Source organism: Marmota flaviventris, chromosome 2, assembly GCF_047511675.1.
Source record: "Marmota flaviventris isolate mMarFla1 chromosome 2, mMarFla1.hap1, whole genome shotgun sequence".
NCBI lineage: Eukaryota > Metazoa > Chordata > Mammalia > Rodentia > Sciuridae > Marmota > Marmota flaviventris.
The window spans coordinates 97,974,617-97,988,871 of NC_092499.1; the positions used below are offsets into that span (position 1 = coordinate 97,974,617).

The 14,255-nt window shown below is 40.1% G+C and overlaps 1 protein-coding gene across 8 annotated transcripts in view; it reads right to left on the reverse strand.

Annotated features, from left to right (window-relative positions):
- Positions 1-5,477, reverse strand: part of Gabpb1 (GA binding protein transcription factor subunit beta 1) — a 61,135-nt gene extending 55,658 nt beyond the window's left edge. For 7 of the 8 annotated variants that reach the window (XM_071608242.1, XM_071608241.1, XM_071608240.1 and 4 more), the window contains exon 1: positions 4,276-4,364. The gene's annotated coding sequence lies outside the window, so the exon portion shown is untranslated. Of the gene's footprint in view, positions 1-4,275; positions 4,365-5,392 lie in introns of those variants that run through there. The other variant, XM_027924956.3, reaches the window with a different exon arrangement.
- Between the last annotated feature and the right edge of the window lie 8,778 nt (positions 5,478-14,255).

A 14,255-nucleotide genomic window follows, 5' to 3' on the forward strand; every position in this document is an offset into this window, starting at 1 on the left:
ACTGCAGAACCAGAGGATCTAGCCCCCCCATAGGCTCATAATATCAACAGAGCTACAACTGATATGCTTACATCAATACAGATTACTTTAACTGGGAGTGTCCATGTCAGAGGTATGTTCATTTTTAAGACTTTTGAGTCTGCCAAAGCAGAGTGGCTTAAAGTCTTTTATCAAATAACCCTGTTACTTCATACTCAACTTATCAAGATGAAAACTCTGATCCAATTAAGCTCAACTGTCTCACTTAGTTTTTGCTCTTTCTCCATGTACCTGCAAACATAGATACAGTTCATAAAATCTCAAAGTTTATAGAAAACTTGAGGATGCCTTGCCCAATTCCTCCTTCAGCACATCAACTCCTATACACTAGAATCCCCAACTGGACACTAACAGTAAATAAAGACAGCCTACCAAACAAAATAACTCATTTTATTTTTAGACCTTTAAAAGGAAATTTCTCTTAGAAGATAGTTGAAATCTGACTCTAACTTCTACCCATTGATCCTGGTCTTTCTAGACAGATCAAACCTGATCCTTCAGCATGACAGACTACCAAATATTTCAAGATGGTTGTCATTTCTTAAAGGAGCTTCTCTCAAACATCCTTTGTTTTCTACATGTCCTTATTCCCATTCCTCCCAGGATGAAAATCCTCTGGCTCTACTCTACAGTTAGTGATTCTTGTACTTGGGTGTCTAACACCTTGGAAATTCGTGAGGAAAAAATAATAATAGGGGCCCAGGTCCTACACTTCTTAAGCTTGGGCCTCTTTTTTAAAGGTTTCCGGGTAATTCTAATATAAACTTTGAGAAGGGGTGCAAAGTTCTACTTAAAATAACATGCCACATACAAAGGTGGCAGTATCCTACATGCAACACAACCAGTATAAAGCACAGTGGGTTAACACTTCCTATAAGCTGTTCTGTCAATCTAAAATTTATTTACATTTTTAAAAAATTAAACAATAGCGTTGATTCACACTAAACACAGAGTTAAAATTATGAAGTCTTTCCCACGATGTCTATTTGTGCAAGAGAACTTGGGGCCCTAACTACAGCCTTTACAATTATTCCTATTAAAAAATAAGGCCAGATGTGGTGGCACATGCCTGTATTCCCAACTACTCCAAGGGTGAAGCAGGGGACCACAAGTTCAAGGTCAGCCTCAGCAATTTAGCCAAGATCCTGTCTCAAAAATACATTTTTAAAAAAGGAGGGAAGGAGGGGGCAGAGGTAGCTCTGTAGTAGATCACTTGAGTCAGGCACAAACAAGGTCATGGGTCTCAAGTACCGCAAAAATGGTAAGCGAAGTAGAGTTCAATTTTAAATATCTGTATCTATATCCCTACATATGGATTTATCTTTAGAGGAGAAATCACTTCAAGTTTAAGTCTCTACACTTATGCATATACTCTGCCCAAATAAAGGAGCAAAGGCTGAACTGACAGCTAATTGCACCAAAACATTTCTGTACAGAGCAATGTAGTGTTCGTAGTATGAGAAAACACTAATAACACTAAATTCATCTGGCTCTGGATTTACTTTTTAGAGAGTATGGTAGAACTTTTCAGTAAAGTTAACTAAAACACTAATTATCATCATCCCAAAGTAGACATATTTGTGGTAGAGAAATATGACTAAGTACAAAAGTGTGAACCAAAGGAATGATTTTCGTTACAAAACTAAATTACTGGGGCTGGGGTTGTAGCGGTAGAGCAGCTTGCCTAGCAGGTGACAGGCACTGGGTTCAATCCTTAGCACCACATAAAAATAAAACAAAATAAAAGTATTAAAAAAAAAAAAAGGAAAACAAGACCCCAACCCACTCTAAATAATATACATAAAAAAGGGTGGGGGGCTGGTATTAAAAAAAAAACTAAATTATCCTTAATGAGGTAATTATAGTTTACAACTTATTATATATTATAAAGACTTTTGAGTTCAAAGGTTCCCAAAACAATAACTGTTTAAGCAGATGGAAATGCTCATTACTTTGATCATTACGTTGTATACATGTATCCAATTATCACACTGTACTCCCTAAATACGTATACATTAAAGAAAAAAAAAAAAAAAAACGAAAACTAATTTGTCTTGAGTCCAAGACCTTGTTTGAGTTTGGTTTTGTTTACTTGTTTGTTTTGCAGTGCTGGGGACAGAAACCAGGGCCTCAAGCTTGCCAGGGAAGTATTCTATCAGGGAGCTACATCCCCACCAGCTGGGTTTGTTTTTTAATGTTTGCAAAGAGAGAGGAAAAGAGATGGAGCACAACAGTGAGTTCATCCACACTTGGTACAGGGCCTCATGTACCCTCAAAACTGAATGTGATTTGAAATTTAATACAAAAATCCCGGGAAGGTTACAGGCACCTGTAATCCCAGAGTCTCCGGAGGCTAAGGCAGAAGAATCACAAGTTCAATGCCAGCCTCAGCAATTTAGCAGAGCCCCAAGGAAAACAAGACCCCAAACCACTCAAAATAAAATACTTTTAAAAGGGTGGGGGGTTGGGGATGTGGCTCAGTAGTTAAGCACCCTGGGTTCAATCCCCAGTGCAGAAAAAAAAATTTTTTCATATGAAATTTCTGAATTCCTAATAACATGTTTGCTTTACCTGTTTACAAGATACTTGGGGGGGGGGTCTATTCTGTAGGAGATGTAGCCTACTATAAAGACTTTTATTTTTAATATTGGAGGAAAAAAAACTAGAATCAAGTAAAATTAACCAAGATTCAACCTATTGTCATAGGAACAGCAAACTATTAAAAATACACCTGACTTTTTAACAATTACATGAAGAACCACCAGATGCTTCCTGTTGATGGAACAGTACAGACTGACAGATTCAGAGTAGAGTTCACAGAAACAACTGGAAACAAATTTAGTTTCCTTTCCAAACCATTAAAACAAAATGTGATCTTAAAGTTTTACACACTGCACTATAACTGTCCAGACAGAAAAGTTTCTAAAGATTCAGACAGAAAACTCTAGATGTGTATAGATACATTACACAGATTGAACGAAGGTTTTACTCTTTTAAATCTGGAGCTCCCACAGTGCTTTGAAAGTGTCCTATACTCAGATTACAATTACACACAGATTTTTCACAAGTACATCTAATGTGGAATTCATGTTTTATTTATGTACATAACTAAAGAAACATATTGGAATTAAAGACAAAGTTTAATCACTCAGAATGAATCTTCAGTGATGATGTGGGGATGGTAAGGAGGAGAATGAGACTGACATTATTACACTGTGTACATGTATGATTCCACTACTGGTGTGCACCATGTACAACCAGAGGAATGTGTTCCACTTGTGTACAATGTATCAAAATGCATTCTATTGTCATATATAACTAATTAGGACAAATTAAAAAAGAAGAAGGGAGACCAACAGAATATAAAGAAGGGGATCAGGGATAGGAAGAGGGAAAGAGGAGATACTGGGGAATGAAATTGATCAAATTACACTGTTTCACTGTGTTCACGTAGGAATAAAACAAAAAGAGAAAAAAAATGAATCTCCAGGAGCATATGCAGGTTACATAATCTTTAACTATTATATTGTTTATGCACCAAAAGCCCAATTGATTTTTTCGGGGACTGGAGATTGAACCCAGGTCCTGGAGCACACTAGGTAAACCCCCTACCCGTGACTATAAAGCCCCACCCTTAAATCTCAACTTCTTAAAAAGTTAGACCCCAAGAAAAAAGTACAAGAATCATCCTTATTATCCTGATTTTTAAAATGTGTATTGGATAGTATCCTTATATGACTTTCACAGTGAAAACAGACAGGAATAACACACTTCTGTGTTAAAAAAGGAGGGAGACAGAAGTGGAGTTTTCCAGATGTTACATGGTATGATACCACAACCAGCGGTGTTCCATTAATCAATCATTAAAAAGATTTGCAGAAATACAATGTCACGCTTGCCTAATATGTCACTGTGTTAACGTGGAGTCAGTTTGTTGGTTTTTTTTTTTTTTTTTTTAATTTTTACAAAAACAAGATACAGCCGTCTTCAGTTTCCTTAAATTGAAAGTCTGAGCCTGAAAGTGGAAGTGTCAAAACATGGCAGAAGAAATTTAAACCAAGCTGGGTGGGTTTTTACATGATTTAAAACGAGCAAAAAAGAATTTCTGAGCACCAACTTCTGCATGATAAATTAGAGTGAGTTTTTAATTCCGGGATGGCAATCTACAAGGATCATCCACCGACTACATGAAACTTGTTTGCAGATTAAAATTATACTTCAGAAAGTAACACTTGCCTGAATTCAACCAGCAACCCAGTGTCCGGAGAGAGAAAATAATTCCACATTATCAAGCCCCTTTCAGAAGTACTGTGCTCTCTGCCCTCCTTTGAACAGATCTCTGCTCGCCACAGTCCAATCAGCTTTGAATCAAAAATTTGTGTACTGAAAACAAGCTTGAAGTGGGAAAACACACAAAGCAGGCCAGAATCATTCCTTTGGTTTCAGTTTTCACGATGCACCCTTGAGACTAGGCACGCTGATTCAACACAGTTGCACAGCTTCAACGAAACTCACTAAATATCACACCGATTAACTGTGCCCAGGCAGAGATGACCTGGCAAAATTCTCAATATCTGCCCCCGAATCCGTTCTCGTAAGTCCCAGCGGCGAAGTCTCTGGGGCAGAAGTCCCGAACATTCAGAACCGCAGGCTTCGTCCCCTCAGGACTCGAGTCCCCGCGGCCGAGGCAGTAGCCGTGGCGGCCCTGCCCGGCACCAGCTGAGCTCTCTCGTTAACCCTGTCCAATCCCGCCGCTCCCACCGCGATCCGACAGCCTTCCAGCTCCGCGGGCCCCACAGCACAGCGCGACAGGGCCAGTCGGCCCTTCCCGCTCAGTAGAGGCCGGCGGGACCGTCAGGCCGCAGAGACAATGGGGCTGGCGGGGCCGGGGGCGGCGGGCGCCGAAGCCGGGCCGCGCCTGCCTCCTTCCCTCTTCCGCCCACTGCCCGCCTCCCAGCGCCCACAGAGTCCCCGCTGCCCCGGCACGACCCCATCGCCGCCCCGGGACCGCCGCTCAGCAGCGGCTCGGCGGGAAGCGCAGGGGAGGCCGCGGCGTGCCAGGGCCGAGGAGGGGGCGGCGGCCGCCACCATGTCTGCCCGCCCCTCCCAGAAGCGGGGTGCCCGGCAGACAAAGCGCGGCGGCGGCGCGGGCGGAGCGGGTGCCCAGGCCGACCCCGTCGACCCCCGCGGAATAAGCGGGTCCGGGAGCCCCGGAAACCCGGCGCCTTAATGCAATAAACAGGAAATCGCGGGGATGATCTGGGTTCCGGGGGAAGTGGAATTATTTTTTACCAGCGAAGAGATCAACTTCCACATCCGGTGGTAACAGGGCCCTACACAGACCCGCACTGACCTGGAAAAGCTTCGGGAGCGGCGACGGGGGAGCAGCAGGAGGTGGTGCGGGGACCCGAGGCGCCTCGTACCCGGCCGGGCTGACGCGGCCCCGCTACACACTAAGCGCTTCAGCTGCACAGGGCGCTATTTTCCGAAAATGCCGCGTCTGGTCGGCGCCCAAAATCCCCACCGAAAAGTCCCCCGTGCTGCGCGCGGAGGGACACATGGTGTGCGAGTGAGTCAAGCTCCCAGCATCCCTCCCGGACCCGGCCCTCGTCAGCCTTTCGCTTGAGGCTTTTTCGCCCCTGCCTTTGTGTGCAGATCCCGCTCCCATCCACTCCCTAAACCCATTCCGGTGGGAGGAAGGGACAAGAGCGTTTGATTTTTTGTTTTTTAACAGAAGGAAGGAAAATATGCCATTTCTAGCGTTCAGCCACACAAAGAAGGCGGCGGAATGATCCGCTGTCGGCGACCGCAAGTCCCGGCTCGCCCGGCGCCTGCGCGGCAGCGGGGGTGGGAACTGCGGCGGGCCATGTGCGCGGAATAGCAGCCGAGCCGCACCGCGCCGCCTCTTTCCGAGACGGGTAGGAGTTTGGAAACAAGCTGGCGTGTGCTAACGCTAGTATGTCTCCGACATGACCGTTGAAAGGCGTGGACTGCGGGATCCTTGGGATTTAAGCTTGCCAATTGGACCGCCTAGCAGAATTCTGGGAGACGGAAGGGCAGCCAGGAGGCTAGGATTTACCTTAAAGTGGCCCTAGACTGAACTAGGTAGACTGGGACGGGAGTCGCTGTTGAAGTTCCAGGGGAGGAACGAAGACTGTTTCCACTTCGCATAAACTGAACAGTCAGGTTTATGACGAGGATGTACGTGTTTCTGTAACCTTTTTTGAAAAAAGCGTTCTAATGATGCCTCATACTTTGTAGACTACAATAATTTGCTCACTGAATTCCCTTGGATTACTTGTCACCTGTCACAGAGGTAGAGATCAATTTTTCTGTGCCTGCAACATAAAGCTTTTTTGCGTTTTATTTTAAAAGCAAGTTTATTCGGAGATGGCGATTTGCAAAGGAAAGGTCTTAAATGTTTATGAGATTTCCAAAGTAACTCAACATACTGATGTTTTAACAGGGAAGCTCGGGGATCGCTTTCCCAACCTACAAAGAGCAAAACTTTGGTATCCTTGTATCTATGAGTTGGGAGTATCTCAGACAACGCGAAGTTTAGTCCAGAACTGACAAGTTTAAACGGAATTCATATTTCCCACTGTTTTTGTGTGGCCTCATAAGTAATTTATCTTCACTTACCCTTTGTAATACTGATGCAATAAAGATTCATAGTCTTGGTATAACTCAGTATTCCTAAATTGGAAGCAGAGCGGTATAGGAGCCACAGTCTTTATTTGTTTTTATTTAATATTTTTATTGATAAAACGTAAAGATTTTGATGTCATACTTTTTAATGTTTTTTAGTTGTAGATGGACACAATATCTTTCATTTTATTTTTATTTATTTTTATGTGGTGCTGAGGATCGAACCCAGGGTCTCACACGTGCTAGGCCAGCACTCCACCACTGAGCCACGACCCAAACCTCAATGTCATGCTTTTCTGTAACACAGAGTTTGAGTAAACATTCAGTTAATGCTACAGAATCTTTGCCCCAATTGATCTTCTGCTGTAAAATGTAACCGGTTAATAGGCATCATCAGTAGTATGATGAGGGGAAATTGCCGAATACTAGAATTACAAAGAGGAGGAGCCCTTTACTAACCTGAAAGGGAGGAATTGAATAACACTGGAGAAGCTATGAGCTTCAGTGAGGGAATTGAGGAAGAAGGCCTCCTAGATAGAGGTTAGAAAACAAAATACCAAGGAGTTCTATGGATAAAGAAGACAATGCTATTTCAGTAGTATCTAAAGTGTTCCTGTAGAGATCTAATGAAGTAATGAAGACCTTGAATGCCATGTGCAGAAATTAGCTTTTAAGAGCAGGAGGGAAATGTTGAATGATCTGTAATAGGAACATTCATGTGATTTAATTTGTGGATGACTAGCATACAAAGTTCAAGACAAGAAAAACAGTTTGAATAAAAATCCAAGAGAATGATGAATTGGAGAGAGAATGGCAAACAGGAGTGAAGGACATGATCAAAGTGGTTATGGAGAGCTTAGAGATTTGGTTGACTCCATAAGGGAATGACTTAAGAGGTAGAATGTCAAAGGTGACCCTCAAGTTTGGCAGTGAAGCACCTAGGAAGATGGTAATATCTTCACTGAGATAAGAAGGGAAGAGGAATATGTTAGGGAAGGACAAAGGTTCTATTTTGATCATGAAGTATTTGAAGTGCCTGTGAGCCAACCAAATAGATAAGCCCAGTCAGCAATTAGGTACTCATTCAACAGTTGTTGGAAAGGCACCCCCACCCTATGCCTGGGCACTGTTCTACACACTACGGTAGGTAAATCAGCAGTAAGACAAACATCATTCCTGTTCCTATTTCCAGTGTGTATGTTGTGCAGGGGGGACTATAAAATAGAAACAAGAAAAGACATCCCATAATAAGTTAATGAGAAAAATGAATGCATGATTGGATAAAATATTTCTGAGTGAAAGAAAAAAATTTTGGTCCTTGATCAGAAAAGCCTCAAAGAGAAGTTATTCTGTGAGCTCAGACCTAATGGGAAAGAAATTGGGACAGTATTCCAGAGGGAATAGCAGGGCAAAAGCCCTAAGGTAAGAAGGAGTTACGTTTAGGGAGCAGCAAAGGTGGCAGAAAAAAAATCTAGTGAAAAAAATTAAAGAGATGGTAAGAGACAAGTCTGCAACTTTTGTAAGATCAAGCTATTGAAGGGTTATAAGAATGGAGAAGCATGTACTAGGATAGTAACAGTAGAGATGGAGAAAACGGATGTATCACAGATATAGTTTGAGGATTTAACCTGATGTGAAGAGTGAGAGAATAAGAAATCAATAGTGATACCTAGGTTTGGGGCATTGTTGTCTACGCCAGCACTGGCCAATAAAAATATAACAAGCCACATAATTTTATATTAGCCTCATTAAAAAGTAAAAAGGAATGTGAAATTCTAGTTTAAAAAAGTCTTATTTAACCTAGTTTGTCTCAGTATTTCATTTGTGATCAATATATAAATTATTAAATATTTTTGGGGACTGGGGATGTGGCTCAAGTGGTAGCGCGCTTGCCTAGCATGCATGAGGCACTGGGTTCGATTCTCAGCACTACATAAAAATAAAGATATTGTGTCCACCTAAAACTAAAAAATATTTTTAAAAATTATTAAATATTTTTAAACATTTTACATGCTTTTCTTGTTACTAAGAGTTTGGAATGTTATTTTATAACAAAGTATCTCAATATTTGATTTTACAAAATTTACAGTTCAAAATTAACATATCCAACTGGTTTCAACCATAATGAAGTTTTGTGGTATTTGAATCATATCAGTTTTTAAATTTTATTTTAACTTTAGGAATAAACAATTCAATTCCTAAATTAGCTCAATTTCAAGAACAGCTAGTCGCTACTATACTAATCAATGCAGTCTAGTAGAACAGAGAATAGCAGAAAGTCTTTTTTAAAAAGTTATTTGGGACCATGATGGAAGAAGGTCTTAGATGACTAGCTAAAGGACTCAGATTTTATCCTAGAAATGAGGTGAACAGTGACTATTTTTTGAGCAAGGAACTAAAAATGTGATATTTAAGGCTAGAAAGCAACCACTAGATGGCCATCTGGTGACTCAGGACCAAGAGCAACCTTTCAGTTGCTTTAACTTAAGGCTAGCAGATTAGAAATTTTTATTTTTATTGTGCTCTAGACTAGTATCACCAAAAATTTGGCCCATGGGCCAATGTCAACCTTCACAAAAAGTGAAAATTTGAAACACTGTTCTAAAGGTGTTCAGATAAAGGGGTCAAAAGAACCAAATTCCTAGAAGATTTATCTAAATCTAAATGCCTCTTTTTTACTTTATAGCAAGAACTGTGTAGCTAAGAGGAATGGACATCTGCTTATTTTCTCCTTTCATATAGATGAAGAAAACTGTGGAGATAACCAAATCTATAATAGCTACCATTTATTAATGCCTTTTTTGTGCCAGCCACTTTGCATAGTCTGTTACATATATTGTCTCATCTAATCCTTAAATAATTCTATAAAATATTATTACCCCATTTTTCCTGTGAGGAAACTAAGGCTAAAATGGATTAAGCAACTTGCCTAAAGTCACCAAGCTCATAAATGTTAGCAGCAAGTGTTATAGTTTGTATCTGGAATGTTTCCCAAGGCTCATATGTTGGAAGACTTGATCCCCACAATTAAGAGGTGAGCCTTTGGGGAAGTGATTGGATCATAAGGTCTTTGAACAATCAATCCATTGAGGAATTCATAGCTGAATGGACTCTTGGGAAGTGGTAGAAACTGTAAGAGGTTAAAATACTTGGAGTGGGTCCCTGGGGATGTGTCCTTGGGGACTGTTATCTTGTCCTCAGCCCCTTCCTCTTTCTCTGCTTCCTGGCTACCATGAAATGAGCAGCTTTGCTTTTCCATGCCCCCCCCTCACCAGGGCATTCTGCCTTACCGCAGACCCACAGCAGTGGGACAAAGCATCTGTGGACTAAAACCTGAAATGGCACGTTATTTTTCTCAGGTATTTTTGTCATAGCAACAGAAACCTGATTAACAACAGGATCTTAGTACAGGTCTCTGTGTGTGTGCGCCACTAATGTGTAATGTCTAAGGAGTTCCTTGGCACAAAGACTCGATACATTGTTTTAAAGAGAATGCATGAAGTTGGTTACATAACTCCCAGAAGGTTTATTAGCGAATTTGGTGCCAGAATAAGGTGAGTTAGTGGTATTCTGACAGCACTGGACAAATGCATTCAGTGGAAATACATCGTCTTTGCTTCTATCTATAATTTATAGACCACAGTTAAATAACAAATTTCAGCCCAATAGAAAACTGGGTAAGAGCCTTAACAGTCATTTCACAAAAGAAGGTAATTATATGTTTTTTAAACATTTAAAGGTACTCAACTATCTTAATCCTTAGAAAAATGCCATAAAGCCCCAATGAGCCACTGTGACACACCCAAAAAAAACTGTTAAAATTAACCAGAAAGTACCAAATGTTGATCAAGAGTTAGCAACTGATGCATATGTTATTGATAGGAATGGATATTGTTATGACCACTTTGGAAAATTCAAAGTTCAAACAACAGGCAAAACCAAACTAGACTTAGGAAATAAAGTTACAGAGAGAAGAAAGAATTGACTGGGGGATTGTACTTGGGAGGAAATAAAGGTATGCTTCCAGGGTTTGGGGCCCTGTTCTGTTTCTTGACTTGTATGGGGTTGGTGAGGGGCAGGTCACTCACTTATTGAGCCATAAAGTTGGGAAAGGTGCCTTTTGGTATATTCTGTATTTCATGATTAAAAAGTTTTGATGAGCTGGGCACAGCAGTGCACACCTGTAATCCCGGAGGCTCCGGAGGCTGAGGCAGGAGGATTAAGAGTTTAAAGCCAGCCTCAGCAACAGTGAGGTGCAAGCAACTCAGTGAGACCCTGTCTCTAAATAAAATACAAAATAGGGCTGGGGATATGGCTCAGTGGTTGAGAGCCCCTGAGTTCAATCCCCAGTACCCCCCCCCCAATATTTTGATGAAGTTTTTTTCTAATAAGGAAAAAAATATCTCCTCAGCAATGCTGGATACATGCTACTGCCTATTCCCTCGCTGAACCAATTTTTCTATAAATGCATTACCATTATTGTGAAAGATAAGGTAGACCTGAATTTGGGGGATGGCAGTAGGAAGGAGAAAAGAATCAAGATACTGCAAAACTTGAAGCAGTATGGCAAAGTGAAAGAGCATAACAGTTGGAGAGAGGAGCAGTGGGTTTTTAGACAAGGCTCTAACCACTTTTGAAACGTGACCTGGGTATGTCTCCTAACTTCTCTTAATTTCATTTTTCTCATCTCTGTGGGCTTGATAGGAGGATAAAAACTAACATTTTATTGCTGTTTATAACCCTTTGCAAGCTATTAAAATGCAATGTAATTTTTATTCATTTATTTATTTATTTATTTATTTATTGTGATACTGTGGATCTAAGCCAGGGCCTCATGCATGACTGGAAGTGCTGTGCCCCTGAGCCACATCCCCAGCCCCCATGTAAAAATTATATTGATGTTTTATTCGATGTAATGGGAAAGGAGTAAAAGATAATTGAGACTTTAAGCCTAAGTGATAGAGATAATAGTAATTTAATGGCATGAATTAAGTGAGAAAACCAAGAGGATGAGGACCAAATTTGGAGAAAGATAACAAACTCTATTTTATATGTGTTGAGTTTAAGATGATGCTGGAATGCCAAAGGGGAATTATTAAACAGACACAGAAGCCAACGTTTGATACTCAGGGGAAAGGTCAGATTGGTGATAGAAAATTAGAAGTTATCCATAGAAGGATAATAATTAAAGCTATGAGAGTGAATGAGAGAATATAGAACAGGTATTGAAGAACAAAGAAGGAAAATGAAGAAAGGGGGAGGGGAAATGATTTATTGAGCATCGGCTAAATGGAGTACTAGACAGTCTGCATTTGTTTTCTCATTTATTCCTTTCAGATTCCAAGGTAGCCAATTTTAGCCTCTTTTGGTAGTCTTACTTTGTAAACTCAGCAAGACAATTAAGGAGCATTTAAAACCAGCTTGTGACTCCAGTTTATACTGTTCACCACACTATTCCTGGAGAACCAAGTGTCTGTTACAAAAGACCATGGAGAGGATTTGAGTGCAGGAAAGATAAGCCCTGAGAAAAGACCATTGGATTTTTGTGATTTGTGACTTAAGGAGACACTGGAATATAGTCAGCAGTACCTGTACTCTTCTCCCATATGTTAAGCTTCTTTGAGTGTGAGTAATCCAGACACATTTGTGTTCTAAACTTCTGGTGATATGAAAAAAAAAATCAAAGATAGTGATTGTAAAAATTAGTACATACGAAACAAAGCCAGTTACTAATTTCTAGCTAGATGCTCTTGCCAACCAAGTGCTTTGAATCCAAAGACTGAAAGAGAAGAGAAACAGGAGAAACTTTCTGTGATTCAGTGCTATTTACTGCTTTGTCCATGTACTGCCTAGAACCATTTTGAATGTCACCAGTGGTATGGGTCTTTCTCTTTGGGACACTCTGGAATGTTATGTAACTTTGTTCACTGTGTATACAGTGCAGTTTTAGTCACCTGAAATTCTACAGGAAAAGGTGAAGATGGTTTTGCTAGTCAAGATCATTAAAAAGTGGTGTGAAGGTAATTTCTGGTGATGGTAAACACATACCTTCTAAAAAGCAGCAATATCAAGCCAGGCAAAATAACACATGCCTGTTAGTCCCAGTTTCTGGGGAGGATAAAGCAGAAGGATTGCTTAAGATCACAAGCTCAAGACCAGCTTGGGCAACTTAAGCAAACTTTAAGCAGTGAGAGAGACCCCACCTAAAAATACCTACAGTGTCTTTTAAATCACTTAAAAAGAACTTTATAAAAAAAAAAAAAAAAGAAAAGAGAAAGAAAGCACTAATGTTGCCTCAAATTTTAGGGTGATCTACTATAATCTATGAGAAAGAATTTTCCCTTCTAGGTTTATTAAAACCATTTCTTTACATAGCATTGTAACATTAAGGAAAATTGAAAGAAGAATGTTTCCCCATAATGCAATTACTTGTTCCTTCCTATAGTTTTACTGATGAATAATGCATGGTTCGAAGGCAGACTGGCTTCTGAACTACTTTATTTGTTTATTGTATGTATGCAGTGCCTGGGCTTGAACCCAAGGTCACACATGTTGGGCACGCGTTCCACCACTGAGCTTTATCTCCAGCCCCTCAAAGCACTTAAAATTGTTTATAGGACCAAAGGTCTTCTGTCTGTTCTCTGTCCACCTCTCTGAGTTCTAAAGAAGATCCATAGTAAGTCACTGAAATTTTCCCTAGAGGCATCTGGAAACTTTGGTTTCCAGGAATTAGACACTTCAGTTTTATATTTTTGCACCATGAATTAAGATAGCATTGGGGTAACTATCCCATATAATTTTTGGTTAATTAGAGCTTCTAGATAATTTTTTTTAAAAATGTTTGAATAGATAATACATTCACAGGTCCAGAAAATTTTTAAATAATCATCACTGTCTTCTGTCCATCCTGTTCCCACCCACTAGGTAACCTCTACTTTTTCTTCATGACTCTACATATAAGAATAAATATGCTTATTTTTCCCATTTCTTATACAAAAGGGAGGTTATCGTACATATTTCTGCACTGTACACTTAAGGTACCTGGACATTTCCCTATCAATGTATAGAAGATGACTTCTTTTTCTTACCCCTGCAGATTATTTAACTACTTTCTAATCTTGTATTCTAATTAGTGAATACAAGAACATCCTTGTATTCACATCATCTTTTCTTACATATTTAGATTTGTTGGATCTCAGTTTCCACAGGTAAAATTGCTCTGCAAAAATGACACAAATGTATTTTTAGTTTGCCTTCCATATACCTAATATTCCTCCACAGCATTGCTCATGGACTAGAAAGTTATCATATTTTCAGGTTTTTTACCTACTAGCTTTTGAAGGGCAAAATATTTCAAGTCCTATTTAACGTTTTTAAGATTAATGACAAAATAATTTGTTTAAATTAAGGGAAATGGGATTCAGTTAACAAAATTTGATCAGGATATAGAAATTCTTTGCTGCTACTCCTGCAGTGACACACCCATAACTGGTAAAAACATGATTGCTTATGCAATCAAAACGGCCAGCAAACCTGGAAAGGGGCCAAGAATGACTACAAATAGCTCC